Source organism: Chiloscyllium punctatum, unplaced genomic scaffold, assembly GCF_047496795.1.
Source record: "Chiloscyllium punctatum isolate Juve2018m unplaced genomic scaffold, sChiPun1.3 scaffold_85, whole genome shotgun sequence".
Classification (NCBI taxonomy): domain Eukaryota; kingdom Metazoa; phylum Chordata; class Chondrichthyes; order Orectolobiformes; family Hemiscylliidae; genus Chiloscyllium; species Chiloscyllium punctatum.
The window spans coordinates 1195077-1209852 of record NW_027309819.1 but is presented as its reverse complement, the minus strand read 5'-3'; the positions used below and the strand labels follow the sequence as shown (position 1 = coordinate 1209852).

Below are 14776 nucleotides of genomic sequence, written 5' to 3'. Positions count from 1 at the left end.
TCAATCCAGTTTTGGATCTGCTTCTGTCTGTTGTTCATTCCAATAATCTCTTAATCTGCAATTTATTATTTTCAGGTCATTAATAACATTATGTATCATATTACATTATATCCAAATTTTAGATTTGAGGACACTGCAGTTTTTAAAATTTTAAAGTATCTAAGTAATGAAATTCATTTTATTAAATCAAAATACATTCGGGTATTATTCATATGGTGGGCAACAGGATTTTACTTCTAGTCAGCTCAAGAATGTTCAAATATTGTTTATTCTGTGAACTTAATTCTGCAGAAGAGTTTCAATAAACATTTAACACATCATTATGGTGCAGTTCAACTCCTCACGTACACCAATCCTTATTCTCTAGTCCGAGCGGATGAAGAGATGAAGGTCGCCCGATGAAGAGGCATCACCTTGAAAGTTAGGGCTTCCCAATAAACCTGTTGGACTATAACATAGTGTCACGTGATTTTTAACTTTCCTCACCCCAGTCCAACTCCGGCATCTCTAAATCACTGTTTCACAAAGGAATTCTCATAATTTTAAAAAAGAAAATATGACTTTAATTACGAACTTTACGCGATTATGAATCCCTTCCTGTATAAGCAAAATATCTCAATGTCAATGAAATCAATGGCACACAACATGGCATGGGTTTAGAGAGTTTGAGGCCAAATACTGGGGAACCGGACTTGTTTATATTTGGCTATGTGCTGAGCATGGACGAGATACACCGAAGTATCTGTTTCCACGCGGTGTCCCCCAAAAACGTTGTGTTGCTCACACCTGCTTTAAATGATTACTTTTTAGCGGAGCTTGCCGTCGCAGTCTGTGGCACAATCCTTTACTGTGTTCGATGCTCACGGGAAAGGTAGTATTGCGAAACACTGCAGAAAGGAACGACTTCCTTACTTTTGCTCCGACTGACCATACTCTGTGAAATTTTCCCAGATCCTCAGTTAAGGACTTTTGCAGCTGGAAGTTTCCTCAGAAACGCTGTTAACTCGTAAAGTATTGAGCGAATCGCAAAACAGAAAGCATTTGACACGGAACACAAACAAAGCTGGCATACCTAATGCATTTTCAGACACAGAGATGCATGAATGCTAAATGTGAGACAGTCCGAGGGCATGATTTATAAAGTAATCTCACAACTAACAACAGGACAATTCCAAACTACTCTTTCACACATACTGCAGCCTTAGGGAACCACCACTTCCCAGACAATACTGAAAAGAGAGAAAGAAAGAACCTAATAAGAATGGGCCATAAAAAGTGAATTTCACCAATCACAGTCTCGATTAGATTACCTTTCCCTTCCGATGTCTCCAGGACGGAAACGAAGGAAATGGGAGAAATTCAACAACATATCACATCGAAATTCGTTGGAACGATTTTCCCATTGGCCGAAAAACCAAATAACGACGAGTCGAGTCACCCCAGGACTTTGTTTCACAACAGCGATGAAATACCGGTCTCCATTCGGTTCCAGGACAAGCTCAACTTGCCTGGAAGAGCACAGCTGCTTGCGATTTTCTGCGCGGGAGGCGAACACGATCATGACAGACAGAGACACTTTGAAATATTCGGCACTATCCCACACCACAGTTAATTCCCCGGGAAGCAAAGCCATTTTACTTTTGTTTTCAACATCAATACAGTGGGGACAGAAACAGCATTTTAACAAAAAAGCTGCAGCGTTGGAGTTGATCTGCAGAAATGGCAGTGGTGGGATTCGAACCCACGCCCCTTTCGAGACTGGAACCTGGATCCAGCGCCTTAGACCGCTCGGCCACACTACCAGCCGGCCGCGCGCACCATTTTCTTGCGTTTCCAACTGTGCTCTCCTGCATAACAACAGATGCCAAGTCACATGAAAATGGTTCCATGATCCCTCTCCGACTCGCACAGCTGCTGGGATGTGCCCGTCTACAATATCAATTTCGCAGCAGATAATGAGAGCCCATCAATCCAGACAAAAATCAATGGTAAGCTGAGTCTATCTTCTCAGACTCCTTTCAGCTCCAAATGTATCTGTGAGAATATATGTTCGGTTATGATTTGGTCAAATAACCACGAGCTGCTTGACATTACTGCAATTTCGATTCTTGCTTTGCTAAATGATTTCACCCATTGCTTGAAACAGGGCAAGTTTCACGTTTACGCGGAACATGAAGCACACCGGACTACAGGGAAAATGCACAAAGCCGTGTTCCACATCATACCGTGCAGCGTAATTTCAGTCACTGTGTCTGTTTTGCAGAAAAAGAGTCCCAAACAATGTACTCCACCCTAAAACCGGAGGTCGCATTCCTATTCGAGAGCGACAGATCACATCGTGAGGATGCTCTGACCTCGGAGCCAGTTCTAGATGCCACTTTCCTTGCCTTTTACCCTAACCGTGCAATTTGCTGCAGAGATGTTCACTCCTGGACATCAGCCACATGGATAGCAACTGAGTCGGAAACCTGTGTGGGAATCGACGAGAAGCGACTCAATAAATTTTGCTCAATTCCATGGTGCTTATTAGAAATGCATTTTCTGTTCACCTCAATCTAAAAGGCAGTTTCTCAACATAGTAACAAAGTCAAAAGGTAATTACCTCACCCCACCCCCACTCCGGAAGAGGTGCTAACTGCCCTTGATTGCTTTTTGTTCTCGATGTGAAGAGCTCTCACGCCTCTGAGTCACCTTCACGTGTCTGGTTGCTGAGTGAGTCACAAAGAAGGAGTTTCTCCAGAGCTGCAACTGCCTGACTTCCCCACTCGACTTCGCCGTTTACATTTTCCTGCTCCTCAGTGATTTCAAGAAAACCAAATGGATGCGATGTCATTCTGTAACCTCTCTGTCGATTCCTCCGTTTCAGTTCCAACGTGGCTTAGGTCTCGGGGCGCACCTTAATACTAGCGACACCATGAAAGCACAGGTCCAGAGGTTCCTCTGAGAGTGTAATTTCTTTCATTGCTGTTGCTGATTGAAAGAGCCACTCAAGTGCGAACTGCTCCAAAACATGATTCAGGACCTCTGGTGCCAATTCTCGTACGTTGAATAACGACAGACAGCTTCCAAACGAGGCCTTTCAGAGACGCCTTTGGGGTACATTTAACAGACAGACAAGTTCAGGAATCCGTGGTGCACTGTGACACCAGCGCATCAGCTTCTTCCCTGTCTTTGAACCGAGCCGCCTGCGCAAGGAATGCAAATGCGGTACTGCTTTTCGTAGAAGAATCAGAAGGGGGTAACTACACTCTCAAACAGAATGGCATATGATCAGAACCAGTTTGGATAAAAACTTTACAATTCTTTGCACAGTCATTAAATGGAATTGCATTACATTTCACGACGCGAGCAGATTTGTTCAAGCAACTTCGAAGGCAGGTTTGCAGATGGGAAAGCAAGCAAGAAAGCACCGTTCTTGTCCATGTAAAAGGCTGCCGATGAACAACAAAGCAGTTTCTGATCGGTTTCGAACTGGGGACCTTTCGCGTGTGAGAAGAACGTGATGACCACTACACTACAGAAACAAGCCGCTGCCGCCCGTCCGGCAGCTCAGGGGCATCCAGCACTGAAAGTTGAAGCCATTCTTGGTTTCACCTTTCTGTTTCCAATAGCTCGTTGTTGTCCAGCGTAATTGACATCTTCAAAACATAAAAAAAAGACACGTGAAATTGATGATAAAATATAGACAAGGATGTGGTCAATGTTTGGACCGTAGGGCGAGGTGGACTAGGCTGGGACGACTTTCCCTGCAGCGTAACGACTGCGACATGATCTAATGGAAGGGTTGGAAACTGAGTATTTACGTGTTTTACCCAAGTTGGGGTGAGTTGAAAACTCGAGAGCATAGGTTTAAGGTGAGTGGGCTGAAATTGACAAAGGACCTGAGGCACATTTCCCACACAGAAGGTTGTGCGTGTATGGAATGAGCTCCCAGAGGAAGCGGAGGAGGCTCAGAAAATTGCATGAGTTTCTGGATAGGATGGGTTGAGAGGGTTTGGGGCCAAATACTGGGGAACCGGACTTGTTTATATTTGGCTATGTGCTGAGCATGGACGAGATACACCGAAGTATCTGTTTCCACGCGGTGTCCCCCAAAAACGTTGTGTTGCTTACACCTGCTTTAAAGGATTACTTTTTAGCGGAGCTTGCCGTCGCAGTCTGTGGCACAATCCTTTACTGTGTTCGATGCTCACGGGAAAGGTAGTAATGCGAAACACTGCAGAAAGGAACGACTTCCTTACTTTTGCTCCGACTGACCATACTATGTGAAATTTTCCGAGATCCTCAGTTAAGGACTTTTGCAGCTGGAAGTTTCCTCAGAAACGCTGTTAACTCGTAAAGTATTGAGCGAATCGCAAAACAGAAAGCATTTAACAAGGAACACAAACAAAGCTGGCATACCTAATGCATTTTCAGACACAGAGATGCATGAATGCTAAATGTGAGACAGTCCGAGGGCATGATTTATAAAGTAATCTCACAACTAACAACAGGACAATTCCAAACTACTCTTTCACACATACTGCAGCCTTAGGGAACCACCACTTCCCAGACAATACTGAAAAGAGAGAAAGAAAGAACCTAATAAGAATGGGCCATAAAAAGTGAATTTCACCAATCACAGTCTCGATTAGATTACCTTTCCCTTCCGATGTCTCCAGGACGGAAACGAAGGAAATGGGAGAAATTCAACAACATATCACATCGAAATTCGTTGGAACGATTTTCCCATTGGCCGAAAAACCAAATAACGACGAGTCGAGTCACCCCAGGACTTTGTTTCACAACAGCGATGAAATACCGGTCTCCATTCGGTTCCAGTACAAGCTCAACTTGCCTGGAACAGCACAGCTGCTTGCGATTTTCTGCGCGGGACGCGAACACGATCATGACAGACAGAGACACTTTGAAATATTCGGCACTATCCCACACCACAGTTAATTCCCCGGGAAGCAAAGCCATTTTACTTTTGTTTTCAACATCAATACAGTGGGGACAGAAACAGCATTTTAACAAAAAAGCTGCAGCGTTGGAGTTGATCTGCAGAAATGGCAGTGGTGGGATTCGAACCCACGCCCCTTTCGAGACTGGAACCTGGATCCAGCGCCTTAGACCGCTCGGCCACACTACCAGCCGGCCGCGCGCACCATTTTCTTGCGTTTCCAACTGTGCTCTCCTGCATAACAACAGATGCCAAGTCACATGAAAATGGTTCCATGATCCCTCTCCGACTCGCACAGCTGCTGGGATGTGCCCGTCTACAATATCAATTTCGCAGCAGATAATGAGAGCCCATCAATCCAGACAAAAATCAATGGTAAGCTGAGTCTATCTTCTCAGACTCCTTTCAGCTCCAAATGTATCTGTGAGAATATATGTTCGGTTATGATTTGGTCAAATAACCACGAGCTGCTTGACATTACTGCAATTTCGATTCTTGCTTTGCTAAATGATTTCACCCATTGCTTGAAACAGGGCAAGTTTCACGTTTACGCGGAACATGAAGCACACCGGACTACAGGGAAAATGCACAAAGCCGTGTTCCACATCATACCGTGCAGCGTAATTTCAGTCACTGTGTCTGTTTTGCAGAAAAAGAGTCCCAAACAATGTTCTCCACCCTAAAACCGGAGGTCGCATTCCTATTCGAGAGCGACAGATCACATCGTGAGGATGCTCTGACCTCGGAGCCAGTTCTAGATGCCACTTTCCTTGCCTTTTACCCTAACCGTGCAATTTGCTGCAGAGATGTTCACTCCTGGACATCAGCCACATGGATAGCTACTGAGTTGGAAACCTGTGTGGGAATCGACGAGAAGCGACTCAATAAATTTTGCTCAATTCCATGGTGCTTATTAGAAATGCATTTTCTGTTCACCTCAATCTAAAAGGCAGTTTCTCAACATAGTAACAAAGTCAAAAGGTAATTACCTCACCCCACCCCCACTCCGGAAGAGGTGCTAACTGCCCTTGATTGCTTTCTGTTCTCGATGTGAAGAGCTCTCACGCCTCTGAGTCACCTTCACGTGTCTGGTTGCTGAGTGAGTCACAAAGAAGGAGTTTCTCCAGAGCTGCAACTGCCTGACTTCCCCACTCGACTTCGCCGTTTATATTTTCCTGCTCCTCAGTGATTTCAAGAAAACCAAATGGATGCGATGTCATTCTGTAACCTCTCTGTCGATTCCTCCGTTTCAGTTCCAACGTGGCTTAGGTCTCGGGGCGCACCTTAATACTAGCGACACCATGAAAGCACAGGTCCAGAGGTTCCTCTGAGAGTGTAATTTCTTTCATTGCTGTTGCTGATTGAAAGAGCCACTCAAGTGCGAACTGCTCCAAAACATGATTCAGGACCTCTGGTCCCAATTCTCGTACGTTGAATAACGACAGACAGCTTCCAAACGAGGCCTTTCACAGACGCCTTTGGGGTACATTTGAAAGACAGACTAGTTGAGGAATCCGTGGTGCACTGTGACACCAGCGCATCAGCTTCTTCCCTGTCTTTGAACCGGGCCGCCTGCGCAAGGAATGCAAATGCGGTACTGCTTTTCGTAGAAGAATCAGAAGGGGGTAACTACACTCTCAAACAGAATTGCATATGATCAGAACCAGTTTGGATAAAAACTTTACAATTCTTTGCACAGTCATTAAATGGAATTGCATTACATTTCACTACGCGAGCAGATTTGTTCAAGCAACTTCGAAGGCAGGTTTGCAGATGGGAAAGCAAGCAAGAAAGCACCGTTCTTGTCCATGTAAAAGGCTGCCGATGAACAACAAAGCAGTTTCTGCCCAGTTTCGAACTGGGGACCTTTCGCGTGTGAGGCGAACGTGATGACCACTACACTACAGAAACAAGCCGCTGCCGCCCGTTCGGCAGCTCAGGGGCATCCAGCACTGAAAGTTGAAGCCATTCTTGGTTTCACCTTTCTGTTTCCAATAGCTCGTTGTTGTCCAGCGTAATTGACATCTTCAAAACATAAAAAAAGACACGTGAAATTGATGATAAAATATAGACAAGGATGTGGTCAATGTTTGGACCGTAGGGCGAGGTGGACTAGGCTGGGACGACTTTCCCTGCAGCGTAACGACTGCGACATGATCTAATGGAAGGGTTGGAAACTGAGTATTTACGTGTTTTACCCAAGTTGGGGTGAGTTGAAAACTCGAGAGCATAGGTTTAAGGTGAGTGGGCTGAAATTGACAAAGGACCTGAGGCACATTTCCCACACAGAAGGTTGTGCGTGTATGGAATGAGCTCCCAGAGGAAGCGGAGGAGGCTCAGAAAATTGCATGAGTTTCTGGATAGGATGGGTTGAGAGGGTTTGGGGCCAAATACTGGGGAACCGGACTTGTTTATATTTGGCTATGTGCTGAGCATGGACGAGATACACCGAAGTATCTGTTTCCACGCGGTGTCCCCCAAAAACGTTGTGTTGCTTACACCTGCTTTAAAGGATTACTTTTTAGCGGAGCTTGCCGTCGCAGTCTGTGGCACAATCCTTTACTGTGTTCGATGCTCACGGGAAAGGTAGTTTTGCGAAACACTGCAGAAAGGAACGACTTCCTTACTTTTGCTCCGACTGACCATACTCTGTGAAATTTTCCCAGATCCTCAGTTAAGGACTTTTGCAGCTGGAAGTTTCCTCAGAAACGCTGTTAACTCGTAAAGTATTGAGCGAATCGCAAAACAGAAAGCATTTAACACGGAACACAAACAAAGCTGGCATACCTAATGCATTTTCAGACACAGAGATGCATGAATGCTAAATGTGAGACAGTCCGAGGGCATGATTTATAAAGTAATCTCACAACTAACAACAGGACAATTCCAAACTACTCTTTCACACATACTGCAGCCTTAGGGAACCACCACTTCCCAGACAATACTGAAAAGAGAGAAAGAAAGAACCTAATAAGAATGGGCCATAAAAAGTGAATTTCACCAATCACAGTCTCGATTAGATTACCTTTCCCTTCCGATGTCTCCAGGACGGAAACGAAGGAAATGGGAGAAATTCAACAACATATCACATCGAAATTCGTTGGAACGATTTTCCCATTGGCCGAAAAACCAAATAACGACGAGTCGAGTCACCCCAGGACTTTGTTTCACAACAGCGATGAAATACCGGTCTCCATTCGGTTCCAGGACAAGCTCAACTTGCCTGGAACAGCACAGCTGCTTGCGATTTTCTGCGCGGGAGGCGAACACGATCATGACAGACAGAGACACTTTGAAATATTCGGCACTATCCCACACCACAGTTAATTCCCCGGGAAGCCAAGCCATTTTACTTTTGTTTTCAACATCAATACAGTGGGGACAGAAACAGCATTTTAACAAAAAAGCTGCAGCGTTGGAGTTGATCTGCAGAAATGGCAGTGGTGGGATTCGAACCCACGCCCCTTTCGAGACTGGAACCTGGATCCAGCGCCTTAGACCGCTCGGCCACACTACCAGCCGGCCGCGCGCACCATTTTCTTGCGTTTCCAACTGTGCTCTCCTGCATAACAACAGATGCCAAGTCACATGAAAATGGTTCCATGATCCCTCTCCGACTCGCACAGCTGCTGGGATGTGCCCGTCTACAATATCAATTTCGCAGCAGATAATGAGAGCCCATCAATCCAGACAAAAATCAATGGTAAGCTGAGTCTATCTTCTCAGACTCCTTTCAGCTCCAAATGTATCTGTGAGAATATATGTTCGGTTATGATTTGGTCAAATAACCACGAGCTGCTTGACATTACTGCAATTTCGATTCTTGCTTTGCTAAATGATTTCACCCATTGCTTGAAACAGGGCAAGTTTCACGTTTACGCGGAACATGAAGCACACCGGACTACAGGGAAAATGCACAAAGCCGTGTTCCACATCATACCGTGCAGCGTAATTTCAGTCACTGTGTCTGTTTTGCAGAAAAAGAGTCCCAAACAATGTTCTCCACCCTAAAACCGGAGGTCGCATTCCTATTCGAGAGCGACAGATCACATCGTGAGGATGCTCTGACCTCGGAGCCAGTTCGAGATGCCACTTTCCTTGCCTTTTACCCTAACCGTGCAATTTGCTGCAGAGATGTTCACTCCTGGACATCAGCCACATGGATAGCTACTGAGTTGGAAACCTGTGTGGGAATCGACGAGAAGCGACTCAATAAATTTTGCTCAATTCCATGGTGCTTATTAGAAATGCATTTTCTGTTCACCTCAATCTAAAAGGCAGTTTCTCAACATAGTAACAAAGTCAAAAGGTAATTACCTCACCCCACCCCCACTCCGGAAGAGGTGCTAACTGCCCTTGATTGCTTTCTGTTCTCGATGTGAAGAGCTCTCACGCCTCTGAGTCACCTTCACGTGTCTGGTTGCTGAGTGAGTCACAAAGAAGGAGTTTCTCCAGAGCTGCAACTGCCTGACTTCCCCACTCGACTTCGCCGTTTATATTTTCCTGCTCCTCAGTGATTTCAAGAAAACCAAATGGATGCGATGTCATTCTGTAACCTCTCTGTCGATTCCTCCGTTTCAGTTCCAACGTGGCTTAGGTCTCGGGGCGCACCTTAATACTAGCGACACCATGAAAGCACAGGTCCAGAGGTTCCTCTGAGAGTGTAATTTCTTTCATTGCTGTTGCTGATTGAAAGAGCCACTCAAGTGCGAACTGCTCCAAAACATGATTCAGGACCTCTGGTCCCAATTCTCGTACGTTGAATAACGACAGACAGCTTCCAAACGAGGCCTTTCACAGACGCCTTTGGGGTACATTTGAAAGACAGACTAGTTGAGGAATCCGTGGTGCACTGTGACACCAGCGCATCAGCTTCTTCCCTGTCTTTGAACCGGGCCGCCTGCGCAAGGAATGCAAATGCGGTACTGCTTTTCGTAGAAGAATCAGAAGGGGGTAACTACACTCTCAAACAGAATTGCATATGATCAGAACCAGTTTGGATAAAAACTTTACAATTCTTTGCACAGTCATTAAATGGAATTGCATTACATTTCACTACGCGAGCAGATTTGTTCAAGCAACTTCGAAGGCAGGTTTGCAGATGGGAAAGCAAGCAAGAAAGCACCGTTCTTGTCCATGTAAAAGGCTGCCGATGAACAACAAAGCAGTTTCTGCCCAGTTTCGAACTGGGGACCTTTCGCGTGTGAGGCGAACGTGATGACCACTACACTACAGAAACAAGCCGCTGCCGCCCGTTCGGCAGCTCAGGGGCATCCAGCACTGAAAGTTGAAGCCATTCTTGGTTTCACCTTTCTGTTTCCAATAGCTCGTTGTTGTCCAGCGTAATTGACATCTTCAAAACATAAAAAAAGACACGTGAAATTGATGATAAAATATAGACAAGGATGTGGTCAATGTTTGGACCGTAGGGCGAGGTGGACTAGGCTGGGACGACTTTCCCTGCAGCGTAACGACTGCGACATGATCTAATGGAAGGGTTGGAAACTGAGTATTTACGTGTTTTACCCAAGTTGGGGTGAGTTGAAAACTCGAGAGCATAGGTTTAAGGTGAGTGGGCTGAAATTGACAAAGGACCTGAGGCACATTTCCCACACAGAAGGTTGTGCGTGTATGGAATGAGCTCCCAGAGGAAGCGGAGGAGGCTCAGAAAATTGCATGAGTTTCTGGATAGGATGGGTTGAGAGGGTTTGGGGCCAAATACTGGGGAACCGGACTTGTTTATATTTGGCTATGTGCTGAGCATGGACGAGATACACCGAAGTATCTGTTTCCACGCGGTGTCCCCCAAAAACGTTGTGTTGCTTACACCTGCTTTAAAGGATTACTTTTTAGCGGAGCTTGCCGTCGCAGTCTGTGGCACAATCCTTTACTGTGTTCGATGCTCACGGGAAAGGTAGTTTTGCGAAACACTGCAGAAAGGAACGACTTCCTTACTTTTGCTCCGACTGACCATACTCTGTGAAATTTTCCCAGATCCTCAGTTAAGGACTTTTGCAGCTGGAAGTTTCCTCAGAAACGCTGTTAACTCGTAAAGTATTGAGCGAATCGCAAAACAGAAAGCATTTAACACGGAACACAAACAAAGCTGGCATACCTAATGCATTTTCAGACACAGAGATGCATGAATGCTAAATGTGAGACAGTCCGAGGGCATGATTTATAAAGTAATCTCACAACTAACAACAGGACAATTCCAAACTACTCTTTCACACATACTGCAGCCTTAGGGAACCACCACTTCCCAGACAATACTGAAAAGAGAGAAAGAAAGAACCTAATAAGAATGGGCCATAAAAAGTGAATTTCACCAATCACAGTCTCGATTAGATTACCTTTCCCTTCCGATGTCTCCAGGACGGAAACGAAGGAAATGGGAGAAATTCAACAACATATCACATCGAAATTCGTTGGAACGATTTTCCCATTGGCCGAAAAACCAAATAACGACGAGTCGAGTCACCCCAGGACTTTGTTTCACAACAGCGATGAAATACCGGTCTCCATTCGGTTCCAGGACAAGCTCAACTTGCCTGGAACAGCACAGCTGCTTGCGATTTTCTGCGCGGGAGGCGAACACGATCATGACAGACAGAGACACTTTGAAATATTCGGCACTATCCCACACCACAGTTAATTCCCCGGGAAGCCAAGCCATTTTACTTTTGTTTTCAACATCAATACAGTGGGGACAGAAACAGCATTTTAACAAAAAAGCTGCAGCGTTGGAGTTGATCTGCAGAAATGGCAGTGGTGGGATTCGAACCCACGCCCCTTTCGAGACTGGAACCTGGATCCAGCGCCTTAGACCGCTCGGCCACACTACCAGCCGGCCGCGCGCACCATTTTCTTGCGTTTCCAACTGTGCTCTCCTGCATAACAACAGATGCCAAGTCACATGAAAATGGTTCCATGATCCCTCTCCGACTCGCACAGCTGCTGGGATGTGCCCGTCTACAATATCAATTTCGCAGCAGATAATGAGAGCCCATCAATCCAGACAAAAATCAATGGTAAGCTGAGTCTATCTTCTCAGACTCCTTTCAGCTCCAAATGTATCTGTGAGAATATATGTTCGGTTATGATTTGGTCAAATAACCACGAGCTGCTTGACATTACTGCAATTTCGATTCTTGCTTTGCTAAATTATTTCACCCATTGCTTGAAACAGGGCAAGTTTCACGTTTACGCGGAACATGAAGCACACCGGACTACAGGGAAAATGCACAAAGCCGTGTTCCACATCATACCGTGCAGCGTAATTTCAGTCACTGTGTCTGTTTTGCAGAAAAAGAGTCCCAAACAATGTACTCCACCCTAAAACCGGAGGTCGCATTCCTATTCGAGAACGACAGATCACATCGTGAGAATGCTCTGACCTCGGAGCCAGTTCGAGATGCCACTTTCCTTGCCTTTTACCCTAACCGTGCAATTTGCTGCAGAGATGTTCACTCCTGGACATCAGCCACATGGATAGCAACTGAGTTGGAAACCTGTGTGGGAATCGACGAGAAGCGACTCAATAAATTTTGCTCAATTCCATGGTGCTTATTAGAAATGCATTTTCTGTTCACCTCAATCTAAAAGGCAGTTTCTCAACATAGTAACAAAGTCAAAAGGTAATTACCTCACCCCACCCCCACTCCGGAAGAGGTGCTAACTGCCCTTGATTGCTTTTTGTTCTCGATGTGAAGAGCTCTCACGCCTCTGAGTCACCTTCACGTGTCTGGTTGCTGAGTGAGTCACAAAGAAGGAGTTTCTCCAGAGCTGCAACTGCCTGACTTCCCCACTCGACTTCCCCGTTTACATTTTCCTGCTCCTCAGTGATTTCAAGAAAACCAAATGGATGCGATGTCATTCTGTAACCTCTCTGTCGATTCCTCCGTTTCAGTTCCAACGTGGCTTAGGTCTCGGGGCGCACCTTAATACTAGCGACACCATGAAAGCACAGGTCCAGAGGTTCCTCTGAGAGTGTAATTTCTTTCATTGCTGTTGCTGATTGAAAGAGCCACTCAAGTGCGAACTGCTCCAAAACATGATTCAGGACCTCTGGTGCCAATTCTCGTACGTTGAATAACGACAGACAGCTTCCAAACGAGGCCTTTCAGAGACGCCTTTGGGGTACATTTAACAGACAGACAAGTTCAGGAATCCGTGGTGCACTGTGACACCAGCGCATCAGCTTCTTCCCTGTCTTTGAACCGGGCCGCCTGCGCAAGGAATGCAAATGCGGTACTGCTTTTCGTAGAAGAATCAGAAGGGGGTAACTACACTCTCAAACAGAATTGCATATGATCAGAACCAGTTTGGATAAAAACTTTACAATTCTTTGCACAGTCATTAAATGGAATTGCATTACATTTCACTACGCGAGCAGATTTGTTCAAGCAACTTCGAAGGCAGGTTTGCAGATGGGAAAGCAAGCAAGAAAGCACCGTTCTTGTCCATGTAAAAGGCTGCCGATGAAGAACAAAGCAGTTTCTGCCCAGTTTCGAACTGGGGACCTTTCGCGTGTGAGGCGAACGTGATGACCACTACACTACAGAAACAAGCCGCAGCCGCCCGTCCGGCAGCTGAGGGGCATCCAGCACTGAAAGTTGAAGCCATTCTTCGTTTCACCTTTCTGTTTCCAATAGCTCGTTGTTGTCCAGCGTAATTGACATCTTCAAAACATAAAAAAAAGACACGTGAAATTGATGATAAAATATAGACAAGGATGTGGTCAATGTTTGGACCGTAGGGCGAGGTCGACTAGGCTGGGACGACTTTCCCTGCAGCGTAACGACTGCGACATGATCTAATGGAAGGGTTGGAAACTGAGTATTTACGTGTTTTACCCAAGTTGGGGTGAGTTGAAAACTCGAGAGCATAGGTTTAAGGTGAGTGGGCTGAAATTGACAAAGGACCTGAGGCACATTTCCCACACAGAAGGTTGTGCGTGTATGGAATGAGCTCCCAGAGGAAGCGGAGGAGGCTCAGAAAATTGCATGAGTTTCTGGATAGGATGGGTTGAGAGGGTTTGGGGCCAAATACTGGGGAACCGGACTTGTTTATATTTGGCTATGTGCTGAGCATGGACGAGATACACCGAAGTATCTGTTTCCACGCGGTGTCCCCCAATAACGTTGTGTTGCTTACACCTGCTTTAAAGGATTACTTTTTAGCGGAGCTTGCCGTCGCAGTCTGTGGCACAATCCTTTACTGTGTTCGATGCTCACGGGAAAGGTAGTATTGCGAAACACTGCAGAAAGGAACGACTTCCTTACTTTTGCTCCGACTGACCATACTCTGTGAAATTTTCCCAGATCCTCAGTTAAGGACTTTTGCAGCTGGAAGTTTCCTCAGAAACGCTGTTAACTCGTAAAGTATTGAGCGAATCGCAAAACAGAAAGCATTTAACACGGAACACAAACAAAGCTGGCATACCTAATGCATTTTCAGACACAGAGATGCATGAATGCTAAATGTGAGACAGTCCGAGGGCATGATTTATAAAGTAATCTCACAACTAACAACAGGACAATTCCAAACTACTCTTTCACACATACTGCAGCCTTAGGGAACCACCACTTCCCAGACAATACTGAAAAGAGAGAAAGAAAGAACCTAATAAGAATGGGCCATAAAAAGTGAATTTCACCAATCACAGTCTCGATTAGATTACCTTTCCCTTCCGATGTCTCCAGGACGGAAACAAAGGAAATGGGAGAAATTCAACAACATATCACATCGAAATTCGTTGGAACGATTTTCCCATTGGCCGAAAAACCAAATAACGACGAGTCGAGTCACCCCAGGACTTTGTTTCACAACAGC

General features: G+C 45.5%; 7 non-coding genes across 7 annotated transcripts; all 7 read right to left on the bottom strand.

The window, feature by feature from the left end:
• Positions 1-1720: 1720 nt before the first annotated feature.
• On the bottom strand, positions 1721-1802 carry trnal-cag (transfer RNA leucine (anticodon CAG)). Its single transcript has one exon. It is a non-coding gene; the product is annotated as a tRNA-Leu (tRNA).
• A 3247-nt stretch (positions 1803-5049) lies between these two features.
• On the bottom strand, positions 5050-5131 carry trnal-cag (transfer RNA leucine (anticodon CAG)). The gene has a single exon. It is a non-coding gene; the product is annotated as a tRNA-Leu (tRNA).
• A 1649-nt stretch (positions 5132-6780) lies between these two features.
• trnav-cac (transfer RNA valine (anticodon CAC)) lies at positions 6781-6853 on the bottom strand. Its single transcript has one exon. It is a non-coding gene; the product is annotated as a tRNA-Val (tRNA).
• Positions 6854-8377: 1524 nt separating this feature from the next.
• On the bottom strand, positions 8378-8459 carry trnal-cag (transfer RNA leucine (anticodon CAG)). Its single transcript has one exon. It is a non-coding gene; the product is annotated as a tRNA-Leu (tRNA).
• A 1649-nt stretch (positions 8460-10108) lies between these two features.
• trnav-cac (transfer RNA valine (anticodon CAC)) lies at positions 10109-10181 on the bottom strand. Its single transcript has one exon. It is a non-coding gene; the product is annotated as a tRNA-Val (tRNA).
• A 1524-nt stretch (positions 10182-11705) lies between these two features.
• On the bottom strand, positions 11706-11787 carry trnal-cag (transfer RNA leucine (anticodon CAG)). The gene has a single exon. It is a non-coding gene; the product is annotated as a tRNA-Leu (tRNA).
• A 1649-nt stretch (positions 11788-13436) lies between these two features.
• trnav-cac (transfer RNA valine (anticodon CAC)) lies at positions 13437-13509 on the bottom strand. The gene has a single exon. It is a non-coding gene; the product is annotated as a tRNA-Val (tRNA).
• Positions 13510-14776: the final 1267 nt, after the last annotated feature.